Here is a 21,398-nt window from a genome sequence, read left to right as displayed (position 1 = left end):
TAAATTTTCTTTGAATAAAAATATTTCTCTGAATAATATATTTAATCTTTTGCAAGTCTTCTTGAGGATAGCCCGGGTATAAATCTGATTGCTAAATGCATGTATAAATGATGCATACATGCCTACTAGTTTAGCACTGTGTAACTATCTAGCTAACTATGTTGTAGGAATATCTAAAGTGGATTAATTTATATTATTTCAACATAATAAAATTGTAATAAATTTTTATTGCTTTTTAAAAAAATAACAAAAAAAACCAAAAGGTTCAAAACACAAAAATATTTATATAATAAAAATACATAACAAGTGCTTAAAAAGCAAGTGAAAAATATATAAAGGATAACATGCTGTTACAGTAAACAGTTACAATTCTGTATATAATTATCAGATGCAAGCATTATGCAAGTGTATCATTTCCAATACACTTATATAACTATCACTTTATTTTTAACCTACTGTATTTTTGTAAAAGCGTCCCATATTTCATTAGTAGTTTGGTATCTTGAATAGATATAAAATGTGAGTGTTCCTGATCTGATAAGCCTGGATTTTTTTTTTTAAAAAGAGAAATAATAAATCACTTTGCATGTAGTAAATTTTAAATAAAATAAGATATTAAAAACATTGCTGGTCACTGCATTCTCTGGTTCAGTTTAAAGAGATGCTACTGCTTTTTGAAGCCCTAAAATGCTGCCATTCAGTAGTTTTCTGGATTTTTGCCACCCACATATAGTAGCTGTAAACATACGAAGTCCTGCTTGTATTCCTTCCTGCCAAAGCAGTTAGGCTAATAAGCAAAAGGACTAAATCTTTCTTGGAGATAACCACTTCAGCTCAGTGGTACTCCTATTAGTGACAATTCTGAACTAATTACCGTATTTTTCAGATTATAAGATGCACTTGACTATAAGATTTACCTAAATTTAGAAGAGGGAGACAACAACAAAAAAAGGTTTTTGGCCTCTGCGTGCCCCATTTTCAGCCCTTTATTCCCTTTTCCAACTTTTTTTCTACTTATTTTCAAGGCTGTTTCAGCCCTTTTTTGATGCTTTTTTGGCCTGTTTTTGAGACTTTTCCTGGGCCATTTTTTAGGCTTTTTTTTAAACAGGGCTATTTCATGCTTGTTTTTCTCTGATACAGAGATTAAAATGTGTTCAATGCTAAAATAACTATTTGTTATTTAAGGCTAGAATAACTATTTGTAACTTTGAAACATTTGGTTGTTTGGTTGATTCTTGTCTGATGGTTTCAACTTCTTTCAACTTTATTCAGATTCCGGCCAAGACTCCTTTTAGAAAATGCAGTATTTCTGGGTTAAGTAACCCTTCTAGCTGACTTTGCAGGCTAATTTGCTCTCCGTATCCAAAGTCATACAAGAGAAACTGGGGTGGAGGAAAAGGTCAATACTCGGCTTATTGGAATACATAGAGGAAGTCATCCTATTTCTCTGGAACATGGTCTCAAATAGCTCAGGTTCTGGCCAGAAAAGAATGTAGAACTTTGTTTACTTATTCTGGTGAGTGAATTATCCTTCTTTATCACTGAAGAGCTATGCTGCATGACTGCCAATTTTCAATAAAGTTCTAATCAGATGGATGGGGAAACAAAAATTGGAGTGTAAATTACTGTCAGGTGTCCCTTGAAATAATTTTCCAGTTGACATCTAAGTTTGAGATGTCAGGTAACATCTGGATTTCAACCAGCTATTGGGACTTCAAGTAATATTGGTCATAGATGCCCAGTAGATATGGTAATAACATTCCAGATATTACTAAAATTATAGAATATGGGGGCTATTGTATAATAGGCCTTTGTGAGATGTCCTGGTTCCTGATCTTTACACATTAAAGTACTTTACACATTAGAGGTGATGTATCTTTTTTTTTCATTCAGATGAAGTGATGATAGAATGTGCCTCTGTTAGGTTTTCTCCTGAACTTGCAGTTTACATTGGCTTGTTATTGTTTGAAAAGGTAGTTGGACTGAGACCAACAATGCAACTACATAGTTTTGCCTTTACATAGAGCCTGTGATGTTTCACACAGCAGTTTTGAAATAGTGGTTTTCTTCTGAATTCAAATGAAACATCTCTTCAAAGATATGCTCAGCTCTAGTATAAATTGTATCTAAATAGGTTACATTCTATTATATCCAGAAAACTCAGGATTATATTTGAACAGCTATTTTGAATAAATCTGGATTTTAAATCCCCAAACCTCTTTCTGTTGCATCTTCAGCCACCTATAACAATTAGCATTATTAGATCAAAATGTTCAGTAGTATTATACAACCATACTATCACCAATATAATAGCCAAATTTTGTATGGCTGAAGGAGAAACATAGCGACAATCCATTCCCCAAACACTTTTATTGCTTTTCTTTTTGTTGTTTTCTTTTCCCTGGCATTGTTGGTCTTTTATCATGACACATTTTGATTTGATTCATTCTGTATAGGAAATTGTATCTGGTATAATTAGAGATACTGTGTCATAGTAGGGGCATCTCATTTGATCGATTCTCCACATTTTATTTCTAAATATGTTCTGTGACTACAGCTGTAATTTCACACAATTTCTTTTGTTTTCTCTGCAGGGACATTTCCCTGAATGATCATTAATTTCCCCGTTTCAGCTTTTTCCTCTTGGTTAACTAAAACAAACTTCACACATCTGAGGTCCTGGAATGCTAGAAAAACTGGATTTATAGTTATTCTGGCTAACTTTAATTTAGCCACTACTTTTTCAGATGCTTCTAATTGACACTCTAACTATAATGTCATCTTGAAAAACTTTGTATTTCCTATTCTAATCCAGTATGATACAGTTAATCAAACTCTGAAAAATGACAATGCCTCCATGCAAACCAACAACTATTGTGGGAAACTGGTATAGCCCTTGGCTTGTTGCAAAAACTGTTTTTTCCCCTTGAGTTCCATTTCTAGAGGTCTAAAAGTACTCTTTTGTTAAATCCAAGTTGGATAATTATTTAGTTCTATCAAGTTTGCCTTGCAAACTTGGTGGAACTAAACGCTTGGTATCTATCAAATTGTGCCCATCTGATTAATTGAACTATGGCCCATGGAAAGTTAAACTTGGATAAAAATGAAAGCTCATGACGTAAACTAAGGAATGTTTTAAAAACAACCACTAATTTTGCAGTGACTGTGCATCACTTGTTTCTAGGGTAGATAACTATGTTTTCGGCTGAGAAACCAGAGAAAAGTACAGTAAGAGATTCAGTATGCAAAGGTTACAAACATGCACTTGAGCACTCTGTGAATAAGCGAATAGGATAATAGAAATAAGCTGGGTATAACAGTAGGATACAATTCATATAAAGACTTTTATCTTTGTAGGAATAAAGCCTTATTTGTAATGTTCAACAGTAAGGACACCACAGCATGGCTGAAATACCATTCTGCTGAACTTTACTACTTGAGTCTGTACTATCCAGAAAATCATAACAATGTAAAGGAACTTTGAGAAGACCTAAAAAGTATGAAAGAACCATGAAGGAGGGACTTGCAGAAAATATTACATAGTTCAGAGATTGCAGCAAATAGCAATAATACTTAGAGTTATATATCGCTTCACAGTGCTTTACAGCCCTCTCTAAGCGGTTTACAGAGTCAGCATCTTGCCCCCAACAGTCTGGTCCTCATTTTACTGACCCCAGAAGGATGGAAGGCTGAGTCAACCTTGAGCTGATCAGGATTGAACTGCTGGAAGTTGGCAGAATTAGCCTGCAATACTGCATTCTAACCACTGCGCCACCACTGCTCTTGTGAGAAATGTAAGAAAGAAAGTCCAAATAACCTTGCCTTGATTATATTTAATATAAGAAGGAACCATCTTTCAATATTCTGGTACTATGCCCTCAGCATTGGAATCATTATTCCAGAAGTCCCTGTGGTATCTGTTTCTTGACCTGGCTAACCTTGCATGGCTGAAAGATATAGAAGTAACGTTTATGCATCTGTCCAGATTAGACTTGCACAGACAAACATAGAGAAAAGACACCCTGATTAGATCTTCTGGAAGAAGTACATATTCATTCAATATTAATTCATTGCACAGAAGAAATACTGATGTCTCCTATATTTATTCCCATTAAAAGAATGGGGAGAAAAACCCTATAGTTTGCATGTTCCATATCATATTTTAAACGAATAAAGATTTGCACAAAGCTCACAATGCAATTTGAAGATTTTTTAAATTGTATTTACAAACTTAAACATTTTAAAATTATGGAACACAGTTTTTTCCCCAATTTCCATAAAAAAGCTAAGTTAATCAATTCCAAGACACCAACTAAGAATCCTGTGGCAACAGAGACTAAATTATTAGAGCCTAAATTTTATCATTTCACACCCATTTTTTAAAATACATGGAGTATAGTATTGACTGAGAAGTTAATACAGATAAAAATGAATAGGAACGGAGAAAGAAATAATAAATTGTGTCATTTTCTGAAAATAAAATGTACATAGACAGAGAAAGTGATAGTGACCACTCACTAAACATTGAGTGTGATGCTATATGAGTGTGATATATTATAGGCATCTATATTCAGATCACCTCACTTTCATTCTGAATTCTTTGTTCTATGTTTTCCATAGCTATGTCCAGAGTAAAAATGGAACAAAAAAAAGGGTGGAGTAATGTATAGAAATATAACTTCAGACTGAATTATTCCCTGGTTATGTAGGTGTGTTTATGGTATATTGGAATCCACAATAATTATAAGAATTAGAATGATTCTAAAAACCAAACAAACACTAGCTTTAGTTAAATGTTCATAGTTTGCATTTTTTAAAAATAGCACTATGGAGATTCTTTGTAGGAGAAATGGTGGCTTACTTTTACATAACTAAGCAAATCAAGTAAAGTAGTTGTATTTGCAGAAAATTTGGGAAGGCCATGACTTGAAGTGGGAATCTTTCTGTAGGCTTTCCCCAAATGATTAGAAAAGCAAAAATATCTTGATTTGATGTTTTTGCAATCCAGGTAAAGATTGATTATTTAGACCTGTTTCTTGGCCTCACCATTTTTAAAGTTGTCCCATAAATGTAAGCATTCAATGAACATGAGTTTGGGCCAGTGACGTGCGGTGAGGTATATGGCGTGGTCCCATTCCCCGCCTTTCTGAGTCAACATGAAGGGGACCACGGAGCGCGAGCCAGCAGAGCGTGCTCCACAGTCCCCTTCATGTTGACTCAGGAAGGCAGGGAATCGGACCATGTGTGCCTTTTCCCTTTTCCCTTTTTTTTCTTTTCATGATGAGAGCGGTGAGGCTCTGCCTCCCCTGACAGCACGTCCCTGGTTTGGGCAACCTCTGGGAGACAGTGGAGAACAGGGAGGGCTGGCCCACTATGACCCATGGGGTCATGGAGATTCGGACATGATTTAGTGGCTGAATAACAATAAATAAATGCAGGCAAATAAGGCAATAAAATGGAATGTGAAACTTCGGGATTCATCTGCAACAAATTTTAAAATGAAGAAGATAGAACAGGGCTGCAGGAGTTTCTGGAAGCTATCCAGAAACTCCTGCAGGATTCTGAGGAAGATTAGGTCTGGGACGGAGTGGGGAGGATTTTCCCAGGAACATCCATAAAAGTGGCTACAATCTCCATTTATATATAAAAAGAAACCAAAATCTTGTAACTTTATTTTAATGCCAACATTGAAACAAAAGAAATAACCAACCAATAACTGGAATATTTAACTCTTGGATGAGGTATTCTTGTGACACAAACGTTGGCTCACCTAGACTGTACACACTTGTACTGAAAGATGTCCCCATATTTGCAGTGGCAGCTGACTTATGAATATTTTACAATAGAAAAGGATCAAATTTTAATAGTCAAAACCTATGCATATGTAGGTGCCAAACCCATGTTGTTTATACCCACAGATTATTATGTATGTGGTTCTATGTTATCTTAATTTAACAGGCAGTAGATTGACCAATCAGCTTGGCCCAGATTGATACAACTCTCACTTTCTTCAACTATATACTTTTAAAGTACTAATCTATTTAATGACAAAAGTGTATATACTAGATTAGCAAAGTAGGAGGCTTTATTTAGCAAATTGTCATAACTACTGGATGAGTGTGGGAGAGAAAGAATTTTAATCGGAGCAAAGAGAGAAGGTAAACATTTTTTTCCTCTTGCCCCATTGGCTTTCTCCCAACTCCTCCTTTTTTAGTAAAGGTAAAATGTAAATGCCCCGCACATGCATGCTAGTTGTTTCCAGCTCTAGTGGGAGGTGCTTATCTCTGCTTCTAAGCCAAAGAGTCAGTACTGTCCGAAGACATCTCCGTTGTGATGTGGCTGGCATGTCTCAATGCCGAAGGCTGACGGAGCGCTGTTATCTTCCCGACAAAGTGGTCCCTATTTTTCTACTTGCATTTTTTATATGCTTTTGAACTGCTAGGTTGGCAGAAACTGGGATAAGTAATGGGACCTCACCCTATTATACGGCACTAGGGATTTGAACCACTGAACTGCTGACCTTCTAATCGACAAGGTCAACGTCTTAATCACTGAGCCGCCGCTTCCCCCTTTTCTAGAAGCAAACCTCAAACTAGAAGAAACAGAACTGGATTATAGCATGTAGTCAAAGCTTCTCTTCTCCAGATTTTGATATTTATAATAGTTAAAAAAAGAGAGACAGAAAACTGACATATTAGTTGAATAGCTGTTTGGGATGTGTCTCTGTGTGCTCTTTTATTTGAGAACTCTGAGGGTAGGAAGCAAGCTGTTGAAGTGAACTTAGAGAACAATATGCACTTCAATTTAGATACTCTAAGATTGAAACCAACTACATGTATTTACTTGTTTTCATAGAATTGTGGATTTGGAAGGGGCATTTAGGCCATAAATCCAAACCCCTGAGCCAGTGTCCCAAAGGTGCTTTTTCAGAAGGCAACTGGACCTTCTTGTTTTTCCTTTTTTAAGACATTTCGCTTCTCATCCAAGAAGCTTCTTCAACTCTGACTGGATTGTGGGGAATGGAAGGATTTATATTCTGTCCCAGTTCTCCAGAAATTCAAATGGCACATTCCAGACAAACGGCCCTCTAGTTTCTAGTTGAACACATCTATGAAGGGAAACCAGCCACCCACAGGGGACTTGGTTCCACTGCTTTCATTGTTTGAAAAAATTGCTATTAAAACTTCAGTCAGACTCTACATTTTACATCACATGGCACATTATGAGAGAACAGGTCTTGAGTTTTCTATATATGGAATACGTAAAGATAGTTTAAAGAATGCTATTATATCCCTACATCTAATCTTTTCTCAAGACTAAGCTCTTTCACACTCTCTTCAGAGGCCTTAGTTTTCAGATCCTTCATCACCTTCTTGTAATTTGTTCCGGGTTGTAACAGCAGTGCTCTGAAACAGACTCAGAACTTTCCTCATTCTGTTTCCTCCAGATGTATTAGTTCCTTAAAAAATCCCAGCCAGAATGAAGAGTCATTTGGAATGAAGAGTGTCATGTTAAGAAAAGCTATCATGAATATTTAAATACCAGTGCTATTAGCCATATAGGAACTAGCATAAATGTACATTATAGATAAATAAAACTGGTACATTACTAATACATAAAAATGGTGAAACTCACTAAGAATTATTCAGTTATAGCATATCCAATATGCTGCAGTATGTGAATTACTACAAAATGGGGTAGAATGTTTGTGGGCATATGGGAGAGTTTGGCTTATTGATTTCTTGCCATTTTTCTGATATTGTATTTTCCATGGCAAAAATATGAGCTCACATGACTTACAGTAAAGCAGAGCAATTTCATAAACAGAATTGTAAAGAGGTAATGTTACTCAGTGCTTAATGAAATAAAATGCCCAGATGGGCCTTAAAAGATTGAATATTATTTTGAGGCTGATTTTGTTAGTCATGTTACATATATTTTCAAGACTTGAATTTAGCCAACCTTTCTGGAATTTGGTTTCTTTAAAGTTGATATATAGCATGTTTCCCCTAATAAATCATAGTCTTAACCATTTTATTTCTTTATTGAAATTACGGGCCTGCCTATCTCAGCAGTAAAGAAAGAAAACATATTGTATTCATCTTTTTTAACCAGATGGATTTTTCCCCCTGTTCCACAGAGAAAAAAGCAAATCAAAAATATTGTCCACATTTGGACACTCCTGGAAAAAGAACTATGGTTCTATGATGGACTAAAGGAACCACAATAATAAATGCTGACTAATTGGTAATATGCACTGGGTATATACCAGGGGTGTCCAAACTTGGGAACTTTAAGACTTGTGGACTTCAACTCCCAGAATTCCCCAGCCAGCTGCTGGCTGGGGAATTCTGGGAGTTGAAGTCCACAAGTCTTAAAGTTCCCAAGTTTGGACACCCCTGGTATATACAGATGTATACAGGAGAAACCTTGTTATGGGTAGAATAGCCAAGGTGACTTTATCCCTCTGTCTTAACTAGAAATGCCACTTCGTGCATAAAAGACGGCAAGGGGGTGGGGAGGGAAAGGAGAAACAGATATTAATTTTGTTTAAAATTCAATTAATCTTCTTGATAATACAGTACATGCATTTTAATTCTACAATTGCAAAAAGTAAAGGTTTGCTCCATTAAATGCATCAGAGTTTTTTGTTTTGCTGTTGACAAAGGTTCAGTTTGGCTCCAACAGGTGATGCTGTTAAGCCATCTTAATACTCCTATATGATGTCTGGCTGGGTTCTGAACTTTACATTTTGCATTTTTTTCCCTGGGGAAGGGAATTGCGTCCCTTGATCTATTATAATCTGCAGGCCTCCGGTAGCCACAAGAGTCCTTGCTTGCTGTGCCATTGTGTTTTGGTGTACGATGACTTAAAAATAATGTTGTGGTTTCTTGCCAATTTTTTTAAAGAACTATAATTCTTCACTCAGGCTTAACGTATCCCCGGACCCATAAAATATCAGATGTTCCCCAATGACTGAATCTAATTGTATCATTGCTTTTGCCACTGTGGAGTTTATCCCTGAAAAAAGTAAAGAGCTGCTGAAAGGTTGTCCACTCCTCATCCTAGATCCATTGATAGTCACTTTCTGCAGTCCTTGAAAAAAACACATTCCCTCTTTCTTCTGTTAAATTTATGTCCCAAAATGTGATCATTAAAAAGATGACAGTCATAAGCTTATCTATAAGGACATCCCAGGTAACAATGGCAATGGCATTCATTGAGAGAACAATGTGAAGGAATACAGAAGGAATGCTACCACTGCCATTTCCTGCCATTTTATACTTTCTGCTTTATTTGGGCATCTGGGACAACAGGAAAATTTCAGTTCAAGATTGTTTGTTTGTTTGTTTGCATGTATGTCTTTTAAAGAGCTGTCCAATGGAGTGATTCTTGAAGATGCCCTTCAAATGTTAAGAGAGAAGTTCATGTCATTCTTTTGCTTAGTCTCTTACAAAGTGTTGTTTTAATTACAGCTGAAGCAATACACATTCACATTCAGGTTCAATTTCAGGTTAGAATTAGCATTTATGATGAACAGCTGCAAGGGCCTCTGTGACCCAGCAGACCTCACTAAAAGCTGACATTTGCCTTGGCTTCCATCACACATTTAACTCGCTACACCTTCCCTGCCTACGTGAAATGGGAACTGCTTTCCCTAGCAGTAATATGAATTCCTCAGGAAAGATTGCCATCATGGATACTCTAATGGGCTGGTTGCTGAGTGGACATTTGGATGTGACTGGCATTGGCCAACCACCATATTGTTTCTTCTGAAGTGTTGTAGTAAAGATAGCCACCAGGTACCAATGGCAAGTGAACACTTATTTGGTTCCCAATAGTACCTGGTAGAACAATACCAGTGAGCTACAGCCTATTGATTTGGTGAGTAAAAGTTGGTGGCCACTAGTTGCAATAACATCAATGTGATGGGCACTCCTATGAAGAATGACATCTAGGCTTATCACAAATATATCATTCACAATGCAAGCAACAGGTGTTAGATATTGTTGCATAGATGGAATCATATTCCACCCTATAACAGTGGAGGAACAATCACATTTCCCCCAACATCACATTTTACAGGAAATTTATTATATAGTTACATTAATTCCCCCCCCCCCCTCTCTTTGTGTGTGTGTCCATGTGTGTATGTTTCCAGTTACTTCCAATCAGAGGAAAATTGGACCCAAACCTTAGTATATGAGGGAAACCTGTCTTCTCTATGTTATGCCCTTCCAGCATGAGCTTCATTCCTGCCCTTGGTAAGGAGTGCAATAAATCTATCTTTACTTGCCAACTACATAAGCCAGTCTTGACTGTCTATTGGACTTCTTTGCACCATGTGCACATGTAAATGATCCCTTGGCTGTGACTGTCATTTTCACACTTTCCATTTTAAAGGATATTCCTACAAACATAGTGTATTGCATAAAGGTTCATGGTCTGGAGAGAAGATTTTCTGATCATATTTCACCATATTCATTCACTGCCTGTGAATGGTTCTCCTCTGCACGCTCAGTGATCCATTAGAGCATTCACTACATCACTGACAACAAAAGAATGTTATTTTAATAAACTGACTTTCTAAGCCAATCTCAGATCCATTTGCCAAATATATTCTCCTTGAATCAACATACTGCTTGGACTTCTTTTAGAGTAGGTTTTTGAGTCAATGTAATAAATATGATGCTGATTAACACTGGGTAAAACCAAGTTCTAATATTGGCTTACTAAATATTTTAGAGCCAATCACATATGTTCATTCTCTCAGCCCAATGGACCACCTATCACTTGGATAAAGGACAGTAATATTACAAGACACCCGTTGTATAATGATATTAGGGTTTCCCCCCCACTTGCACCTTGAATTTCAGATTAAAGCACCTGTACAATGTGATTAAGATGTTATATTAGCAATGGAGAGACCATAAGTCAGCACCACCTTCAGATACTGAAGCTTACTGAGTAGCTTTGGGATAGTAGCTGTCTCTCTACCTAACTTGCCTCATGAGATTGCTGCTGTAGGAAAAAAATAGGAGGAGGGTATACTATAGTGTATATTGTCATGGAATTCCCATCACATATGTCACCTTGAAAGAAAGGGAGGCTATAAATCATATCAATAAATAAATCTATGTCGATTTAGTTAAACAATGCATATAATAAATCTCTAAAAAATCTTGTACTGTATTTTTATAGAAAGTGCCTGTGTGTGTGTGTGTGTGTGTGTGTGTGTATAAAATGAATTATGTATATGTACCCTTGCTTTTTCAGAAATCTGTCTCTGTACAATCTGAAATCTATATTGTCATACATTTTGGAGCTACTTTTTAAATTAATTCTACCTTAATACTTTAAATTCACATGGCATTAGTTTAAGGCTGACATTTAGATTCATTTTTGTTATCAAAACAAGAATGAGAAACTGATCCAGTGACAGTAGTTACAATATATAATTGTTTATGATCAAAATAAAAATTATTAGTTCAAATTAATGATTCTTACATACTAGGCTACTTTGTAAACTTGAGTAATATGCATATATTCAGATAGAATTTAACCTAAACAGTGGAAAAGAGAATCTGCAAAAAAGAATTATCTGATTCTTGGGAATTAGAATTGGGATATCAAAATGGTGGGCAATTAGATATGGACTGATGTTACACTTTGTCTGAAAAAACCCAACTCAATAGCATTAATATTTAGTACCTTAGTATTTCCGTAAAGGACATCAAGTGAAAGCTCTCTTACTAAGAATGCTCTTTTCCCTAAAGGCAAATCAGATGCCTATGGGAAATCTATGAGCTGGACATGAAGGCAGTAGAATAGACATGACGGTCAAGAAGCAGAGGCTGTGAATTAGTACTGTACATGGTACTGAATGTACAATATAGATCTGTCCTTTGTGGCTGAAATGAAACCAAGGCACTATCAATTCCTTCTATCAGCCCAAGTGGAATGCATTGTCAGTCCATCACGGCTTTAAATAGACTCGTATGTAGATGCTACAAAGAGATCCAGGTGTGTGTGTGGCTCACATACACACGCAGGTATGGATCCTTATGCAGAAAGTGCATCCCACCCAAATCTTTTGGCAATGCACTTCATGGATTTAATACACTTAGCCATCCAACACACACTATACCCACAAATCAATCATGGATGCAATCGACTGCTAGCTTATGGCTATCTCTGCTGCCAGCAAATTGTACTTCGCAGAGGCCCAGCCCAACAGTCAGGGAATTAAAGCAAAACCCATCTCAGAAATGTCTGCATTCCCAAACTGACAGGCTCTCGCCAAGCATCTCATTTTTCAACAGAAAGGCTAAATAACAGCATCCTCTCCATCTGCCTGTGGATACTCACAATTCAGCTTTACCAGACAGCTTGTCAGCAGCCTTCATCCCTCTCCATCTTTCTTTTCCTTCCCTCTCACACCACATCCCCTCCCCTTTTTCTTCCTCTCCTCCTTTCCAGCAGCTTAGATGAAAGTCATTGTTCCGAGGGGAAGATGCTAACACCCAGAAGAACTGCAACATCCAGGGCCCTTAGACTCGGGTGATGGCAACTGCAGGAAAAAACAGCAAGGGTGCCAGGAGGAGCCGATGGCTGATACTCACCGGGGTGAAGCCAAGAAGAGACGCTGAAAGGTGAGGGAGGGGCGATCTGGATCCATTTCCCCCTCCACCAAGGCTGCTTCCCAGCAAACCATCAGCAGATGCTCCCCCTCCCTTTCCTTCGGCTGAGGAGGGAATCTACCCACCCAGCAGCAAGAGCCAGATCCTCGGCCACCTCCCTCCTTGGAGGAGGAGGAGGAAGAGGAGGAGGAAGAGGGTGATGAGCTCAGGGAGGACGGAAACAGACTGGAAATTGCAGCACGGGCCGCCGCCTCCCCTTCCCTGATGCGGTGCTTAGCTCTCCCTGGGTGCCATGGCAACGGCCATAAAAGATGGCGGGGAAGCAAGAGATGGGGAGGGCGAAAGAGAAACTGGAGAGGGTGGTTACGATGAGGAAAAGCTGCCTTTGACAGGCAAACAAATCACTTTGCAGGCTGCTGCTGTTATTGATGAGGAGGGAAAGGTAAATTAACTTATTCAAGGAGGTCGGGGCAGGGATCTACATAATATTCCTTCCTACTAAGGGGAAACCGAGGCCCTTTTATCAGATAAGTTCTAATTCAACCCTGGACAAGTCAGAGCAAAGGCCACAGTCATTTCAAAGGTTTGTCAGCGATGATGATGAACTTTCTTGGCTTCTTAAGATAAATGAAATGGGATATGGGGATGGAAATAAGATCAAAATACGGTGAAGTCTTTCTCAGTGATGGTAGCATTGGGGGCCGTAATCCTCCATCCTGCCTCCGCACAATAAACATGACACACATTCGCATTTTGGTCTGGATGCTTTCAGTTGTAGGTTGAATGTTCTACCTTTACATATGCAGTTCAAGCCCTTTGGAGGGATGAGCTGAAACCGGTCACAGGTATCTGTCAGTGTGCATGCTCGCTGGGAATAATGGGATCTGGAGTCCAGCCCTTCCAGATTGTGTTGGTCTGGGGAAACTGGATATATGATTTCCTTTTGGTTTTAATATTCCACCCAATGCAGGTAAGGAAAATAATAGAACAAAGAACCATAAGAACCCTGAAATATCCAGAGCAGAGAGCAGAGAAACCAGTTCATTAAAAAAATAAAACCCACAACAGATTAAGCAGCATGTCAAAAATGAGCAAAAAAATCAGATTAAACTTTACAGACCAAAGGTGTCAAAATATAGAAATCTATATATTCACTAGTCTATCTGACTCTCAACAATTAAATTATTTATTCTACTGGGAGGGTTTGACGCATCAGGAAAAAAAAATCTAATTTCAGCATTAGTGTAATGAAATAGTTAAACATAACTGTTTCATCCTTCTGTTTAGAGCTTTACAATTTGCATTTATGTGAGACATATGATCCATAATTATACAGCAGAAAGAGTTAATATTACAAGACAGGACCACCTTGGATGACCATTGGAAGGAAGATGTGAAGAAGTGTTAGATCTGTTTTCCTAGCAAAGAACCACATAATTAATAAACACTTCATTCCTCCTGGCACATATTTTCCTGTCTCAGCACTGAGAAAGTTCCATGGGTATATCTCTACCACTGTGGGTGTTCCATCTAGAAGTAGCCTCCTCATCCAAATTGGATGTTTTGGGATCAACAGCCCCTTTGTTAATAAAAAGATGCCCAGGGACATATCCTTCAATAGCACTAGGACCAGTTAATCCAGAGTAAAATTGCTCTATGAAACCAGAATGCCATCAGGGGGCCTCAGACTAATCAGAGAGGAATCTGAATAAATCTATCTTTGACAGAGCATTCCAAAAAGCATGGCTATGGCTGTTAATCATATGGCTGGAAATTATACTTCTCTTGTAGAGAGGAAAGGAAGAAAACCTCCCTGGAAGACTTAGGGAGTCAATCTCGATAAATGTAATGTTACAATGTGGATCTCTTAAGATTTAAAGTGTGCAGAGCTTTAAAGATAATAATACCTGAACTGGACTTGGAAACAAATTCATAAAACTGGTTTAACAGAGAGTAATTTTCCCTCAGTTTATACTAGTGGACTCTGAGTTGACACAAAATCAATAAAAAATCAATGTTTCCAAGTCACATTCAAGAACTATCCCACAAGAAGCAGGGGGCTGCAAATTACATCGTTTTTCCATCTTTCTAAATAAAATTGATTAAATATTCTTATTTTTATATGAACCCCTGCCTTTTAGTTCTGTATCCACAGAAGGATCTTATGAATATTTGATGGGGCTCAATACTCCCTCCTACCTCTCTCACATTGGTCTTCACTGGGAGTTTATTATGCCTCTGGTTATTCCTGATAATGGGATTGTTGAATGCAATTGTAATGCTCTAAGAACCCAGTAAACTTAATCTAAATCATTTGCATACGGAACTTTTATGGGGATGGTTACAAGATCAGGGAAATGAATGCTCTCTATAAGACAGAATGGCAGAATTCATACATAACATGGCTTGTTCATTTTTAGATTAGCATAATGTTTGAACTGTGCCGCTATAACCTTCTAGTTAAGAGGTTAACTCCTACCTGTTGTTTGATTGATGAAATAAAATTACTGCCTCAATGCGGCGTGGCATGGAAGCTAACAGCCTGTGGCACTGCTGAAGTGTTATGGAAGACCAGGATGCTTCAATAGCGGCCTTTAACTTTTCTGCATTGTTCAGTTTCATGTCTCTCATCTTTCTCTTGGCAATGCCCCATAGATTCTCTATGGAGTTCAGGTCAAGCAAGTTTGCTGGCCAATCAAGCACAGTAATCCCACAGTCATTGAACCAGGTTTTGGTACTTTTGCCCAGTGTGGGCAGGTGCCAGGTCCTGCTGGAAAATGAAGTCAGCATCCCCATAAAGCTCATCTGCGGAAGGAAGCATGAAGTGCTCCAAAATCTCCTGGTAGATGGCTGTGTTGACCCTGGACTTAATGAAGCACAGTGGAACAATACCAGCAGATGACATGGCTCCCCAAATCAACACAGTGGAAACTTCACACTGGACTTCAAGCATCTTGCAGTGTGTGCCTCTCCATTCTTCCTCCATACTCTGAGTCCTTGGTTTCCAAATGAGATGCAAAAGTTGCTCTCATCAGAAAAGAGGACTTTGGACCACTGAGTAACAGACCAGGTCTGTTTTTCTTTAGCCCAGGTAAGACACTTCTGACTTTGTTTGTTGTTCAGGATCACCTTGACATTTGAAGCCCATGTCCAGGATCCATCTGTGTGTGGTGGCTCTTGATTCACTAACTCCAGCTTCAGTCCACTCCTTGTGAAAGTCCCCAACACTTTTGAATGGCCTTTTCCTGACAATCCTCTTCAGGCTGTGGTCATCCCTGCTGCTTGTGCACCTTTTTCTTCCACACTTTTCCCTTCCACATAACTTTCCATTAATGTGCTTTGATACAGCACTTTAGGAACATCCAACTTCTTTTGCAATTACCTTTTGAGGCTTTCCCTCCTTGTGGAGGGTGTCAATGATGGTTTTCTGCACAACTGTCAGGTCAGCAGTCTTTCCCATGATTGTGATTCCTACTGAACCAGACTGAAAGACATTTAAAGGCTCAGGAACCCTTTGAAAGAGTTATGGCTTAATTAGCTGATTAGAGTGGGACACTTTGAGCCTAGAATATTGCACCTTTTCACAATATTCTAATTTTCTGAGATGGAGGATTTGGGGTTTTCATGAGCTCTAAGCCATAATCATCACAATTATGACACATCATGGCTTGAACTATCTTGCTTTGCATGTAATGAGTCTATCTCATATATTAGTTTCACCTTTTAAGTTGCATTACTGAAATAAATGAACTTTTGCACGATATTCTAATTTTTTGAGTTTCACTTATAATTTATATTGCTTCCCATTATGATTATAGTAATCTGGCTATCCCCCATTACTTACCTACAACAGTAAACAATCAATAGATTGGTTGAAGCAGCCATTTTGTAAGAAAAGCACTACTAATTAACATAGTAATGGAGAAAGGCAAGCATATAATATGATAAATCATCTTACAATATGTCAGTTAAGGAAAGTATGGTGTGAATCATCTGAGCTGCCTCGGGAGTGAGGTGGGGGTGGCTATAACCCCAATCCTATTCCTCAAAACAGGTGTAACATTTTCTTATACTGCTCTTTTCTAGTTCTGAATGTTATTGCATTTTGAATAAATATCATTAATTCAGTGATGCTCAGTAGGGTGGAGGTTGGAGTGGCCCTGGGACTAATGAGTGAAGAATGTCAGTTTATACTACTTTCAGCAGGGTCACCCAAAGCATGAAAATGATCCCAGCTGTCCAGCTAAAGGAAGCTATATTGGACAGCAGCTGATAACTTCACTGTCAGAGGCATTATTTTATACTGTATAGGAAAAGGCCATGGTATTCAACCAAGATGCACGTGGATACACAAGATATAGTAAATTGATGATATAGTTACTTGCTATTGAAATAGACCTGAGGAACCTTCAGAGTACCAATGGTGCTAGTTGAGGTTTTAGAATTTTCTGGGCTTTATAGGTGGGAACAGGAGATATTTGATTTGTTGTTGGAAGAAATACTAACCAACTCCCTCAGAAGAATCCCAGAGCAATACAAAGACATTGTGGGAAATGAAAGTTCTCTGCCATGTTTGACTGGAGGGATAGCCACTGAGATACTCATTTCACTATGCCTTGTTCATGAGTAGCCGGAAGAAGCTTAAATTTGTGCTCTTCAACCAGCTAAGTCTGGGGATATGTGTCCCATGGAAAAGATGGGACGATTATTTTGGCTGTCATGTACAATACAATACAATACAATAGTAGAGTTGGAAGGGACCTTGGAGGTCTTCTAGTCCAACCCCCTGCCTAGGCAGGAAACCCTATACCGTTTCAGACAAATAGCCATCCAACATCTTCTTAAAGACTTCCAGTGTTGGGGCATTCACAACTTCTGGAGGCAAGCTGTTCCACTGATTAATTGTTCTAACTATCAGGAAATTTCTCCTCAGTTCTAAGTTGCTTCTCTCCTTGATTAGTTTCCACCCATTGCTTCTTGTTCTACTCTCAGGTGCCTTGGAGAATAGTTTGACTCCCTCTTCCTTGTGGCAACCCCTGAGATATTGGAACAATGCTATCATGTCTCCCCTAGTCCTTCTTTCTCTTAAGCTAAACATACCCAGTTCCTGCAACCGTTCTTCATATGTTTTAGTCTCCAGTTCCCTAATCATCTTTGTTGCTCTTCTCTGCACTCTTTCTAGAGTCTCCACATCTTTTTTACATCGTGGTGACCAAAACTGCATGCACTATTCCAAGTGTGGCCTTACCAAGGCATTATAAAGTGGTATCAACACTTCACGTGATCTTGATTCTATCCCTCTGTTGATGCAGCCTAGGACTGTGTTGCCTTTTTTGGCAGCTGCTGCACACTGCTGGCTCATATTTAAATGGTTGTCCACTAGGACTCCAAGATCCCTTTCACAGTTACTACTACTGAGCAAGGTATCATCTATACTGTACCTGTGCTTTCCGTTTAAATAAGAGGTACCATCAGTAGAAGCAGACATCGGATTGGGCTGCATGTTGATTTGGCTTTTCTTTTTCAAACTGGTTTGCTTCTCTTGTGCGTTCCTGTTAAATTTGTCAGTTGGAACCTGTACCCTGCCCAGATGAAGTTTTAATGGAGGTAGGGTGGAAGAAAAGTTTGGAGTCCAGGTAGTTTGTGGAGCTGAGGTTATTCGGATAAAGAAGCAAATGGATTGGCTTATGGAGCATTGTTAATAACAATTTCTTATATTGGGCATAGGAGATAATCTGGACCGTACCTGATTGATTTCCCAGCAGTGCCATCTCTGGATTTACCCTTTGTTTGTACTAATTTTGTACATTTATTACAATAAAACGATTTGGCTTGGGATATGGCTGCAAAAATTTCAGAGGAGTAAAATCAGCTTTCTTTTGTTCTTAGACGGTACCTTAATGAAGAAAGCAAGGGTAGCTCTTATACAAAAAAAAACTTGTTCTTTTAAAATGGTGCTTATTATTCTAGTCTAAAATTTCCTCATACAGAGCAATTTTACAAGACTGTGTTCTTCTCAAAATCTTAAATTTCACATTTTCTACAGATAACAAAACTCTGCAGGAAACAACGAGGAAAGGAAACAAATGGTGCATTTTGTGTGACATGTGCCTTTGAAGCTCAGCTGGTGAAGTTCATGATTGAAATGGGCATTAAACGGTATCAAGGAAAAGTCAAAGGGCAAAAGAATTTAAAACCTTCTGAAACAGTGAGGAATTCTTGGTCAAATCCACCAGAGCAGCTTCAAACATATTCAATTGCAGGTTTTGTTATTGTTTTGTTGTTACAGATAAGTAATGTATGCCACATAGAAGTGGCCTATATGCATGAATAACACATTAATGATTTCCCTGATCTAACATGTATAAACATGGCTCCTTGTTTAACCTGCAAATGGTGGGTGAAATTATTCAACTCCATTGGGTGAGGTATCATCAGTATGCCTATGATACCAATTATGTATCTCTACACCTGGCAAATTAAGCAATGCCACTGATGTCTTATCCTGACATCTGGAGGCTATGGGGGGTCTCGATAAGGAGCCACATACTTCAGCTGAACCCTGGCAAGACTGAGTGACTTAGGATTTTGCAGCACTATGAATCTTTAGCACTGGATGGGTTGCACAATCCCAGACAGATTTGGTGTACAACAACGTGGGACTCCTGCTCAGTGGCAATTGTGGCTAGGAGGGCCTTTGCGCAGCTTCATGTTGTGCGCCCCTTCCTGGGCCCTAAGGCTGTCACTCATCCCTAGTCACTTCCAGAATGGATTACTCTAATGTTCTCTGGGACTGCCCTTGGAGAGTATCTAGAAGCCTCACCTGGTCAAGAAAGTGGCAATGCAATTGTGTATACCTGTAGGATGGCACATGTTGAACCTCTGCTTCGCAAGCTGCATTGGTTGCCAGTTTGCTTTTAGATGTAATGAAGATTCTAGTTTTGATTTTCTTAAAGCTTTACATGGCATGGGTCATGTTATATGAGGGACTGTCTTTTCCCAATTACATTTACCCATCCCAAATGGGCCAGCACAGAAGTGAGTCCCATCCATCTGCTAAGGACCTCCCTTTAGCTGTAGCCCCCACCCTCTGGAATATCATTTCCCTTGCTATGAGACGAGGTCTACTGCCTCTGAGGTTCTGGAAAGCCTTGAAAATGTGGTTCTTTTATTAATCCTAGGGATACCATGGCAATTCTCAACGTTCTCATATGAGGCTGTCCTGTTTTCCTGGAGTTCTTTTATTTTTTTATTCTTTTATATTTTATGCCTTATTTTTTGCTATTTATGCCTGAAGCGTTTATACTGTGATATGGTTTTAATTATTATTCTGTTTGTAAGCTGCCCAGAGCCATTTTTTTATGAAATGGGAGGATATATAAATTTGCTAAATAAAACAAATAAATAAATCCAGTGCCTACTAATTCTGCCTTTACTTTGCAATATTTGCCATTTTTCACTAACTTGCTTTCTGGAAAATGAGAGCTCAGATTGTATCAAACGTTCTGGCACTTACCTTCTTTTTTTTAATATCCTTAATAGCATTTCAACTGCATTAAGTAATGCCATTGCAAAGTAGCTAGGTTGCATACATTCAGCTGCCATCTAATGACTTTCAAAGATAGATTGTTTTAAAATGGATCTGCAACAGTACTAGGTTAAAACATGTAGTCCTTGAAGACATGATTAATGTCTATTATCAATCAGGAAATTAAAAAGGAATAGAAAATGAAATTCAGTGATCCAGGAACCTGTAAAGAATTGATGGGGGGGGGGGGGGGAGTACAACTGTTTAAAATGTGTTGGTGTGTTGGTGTTTGTATATGCTGTACAGTATTCAAACAAGGAAGAACTCTGGAACCAACTACTGACATATAACACTATAACAACATTCAAGGTTTCAATTTTCTTCCACTTTTCTTATTATGCTAATGGTTTTTTAAAAAAATCCTTAAGATCGTAAATTCAGGTCCACACTCAAATCCTCCATAGTTGCACTGTAAAGTTACGAAGTGTAAATAAATGTGTAGGGCAGGATGCTTCCTATGCTAAAGTTATTGAAAGAAAGTCTAAGTGTTGCATTCGTTTTCACTTTTGAGTCCATATTGTTGGCTAAAGGAATCAGGCCTTCAGAATTAGAAATAAGAACTCTATTTCCTTAAGGAACTGGGGAAATCAGAAAAACAATATACCATAAAAGAGTTCTGTGGGAAGCTTATGCTGTGGGAAGTAATGCCATCTAGTGTTCTTCCTCAATAACACCTCCAGTGTTGAGCATCCAGTGTTTGAGCATTGGAGGCTCTCCAAAGGGAAACATTGGACCAGCATTGGGGAAAAACGCATGACGCATCAGCTTGGCTCTCCATCTCACAGCGATTACTTTGCAAATGTGGCATTTGTTTTCCTTCCAAATTATGAACAGAATAAATTAATTTCTTCCTAACGATCCCTTCCACCCGCATGCACATCTTAAAATTTGGTTTTCATGAATTAAGGTGCACCTGGCATGGAGTAAAATTTCCCACTGTTCATAGAGAGTAAATGGTGTAATCAATTGTTAGGAAAGAGACAGATTGGTTTCCCAATGTACCTGTAGCACAAATGAGATCCAGAAATCAAGGCCGATACACTATCTTGGGAATTTCCACTAAATGACAAAAATAATAATAGATTGTCCATAGATGTACAAGCCAAAAGAATTTCATATCTAGATGAATGTTTTTTGATAGAGTGATAGATAGAAAGATTAAATATCAC

At 38.3% G+C, this 21,398-nt stretch overlaps 1 protein-coding gene across 2 annotated transcripts in view; it reads right to left on the bottom strand.

The window, feature by feature from the left end:
• JAKMIP2 (janus kinase and microtubule interacting protein 2) overlaps window positions 1–12,778 on the bottom strand; it is a 93,462-nt gene extending 80,684 nt beyond the window's left edge. For both annotated transcript variants that reach the window (XM_081937852.1, XM_081937851.1), the window contains exon 1: window positions 12,624–12,778. The gene's annotated coding sequence lies outside the window, so the exon portion shown is untranslated. The remainder of the gene's footprint in view (window positions 1–12,623) is intronic.
• Between the last annotated feature and the right edge of the window lie 8,620 nt (window positions 12,779–21,398).

The sequence above is a fragment of the Natrix helvetica genome (genome assembly GCF_964273705.1).
Source record: "Natrix helvetica genome assembly, chromosome: 1".
Taxonomy (NCBI): Eukaryota; Metazoa; Chordata; class Lepidosauria; order Squamata; family Natricidae; genus Natrix; species Natrix helvetica.
The sequence above is the reverse complement of the archived record's forward strand: the minus strand, read 5'-3'. Positions and strand labels throughout refer to the sequence as shown.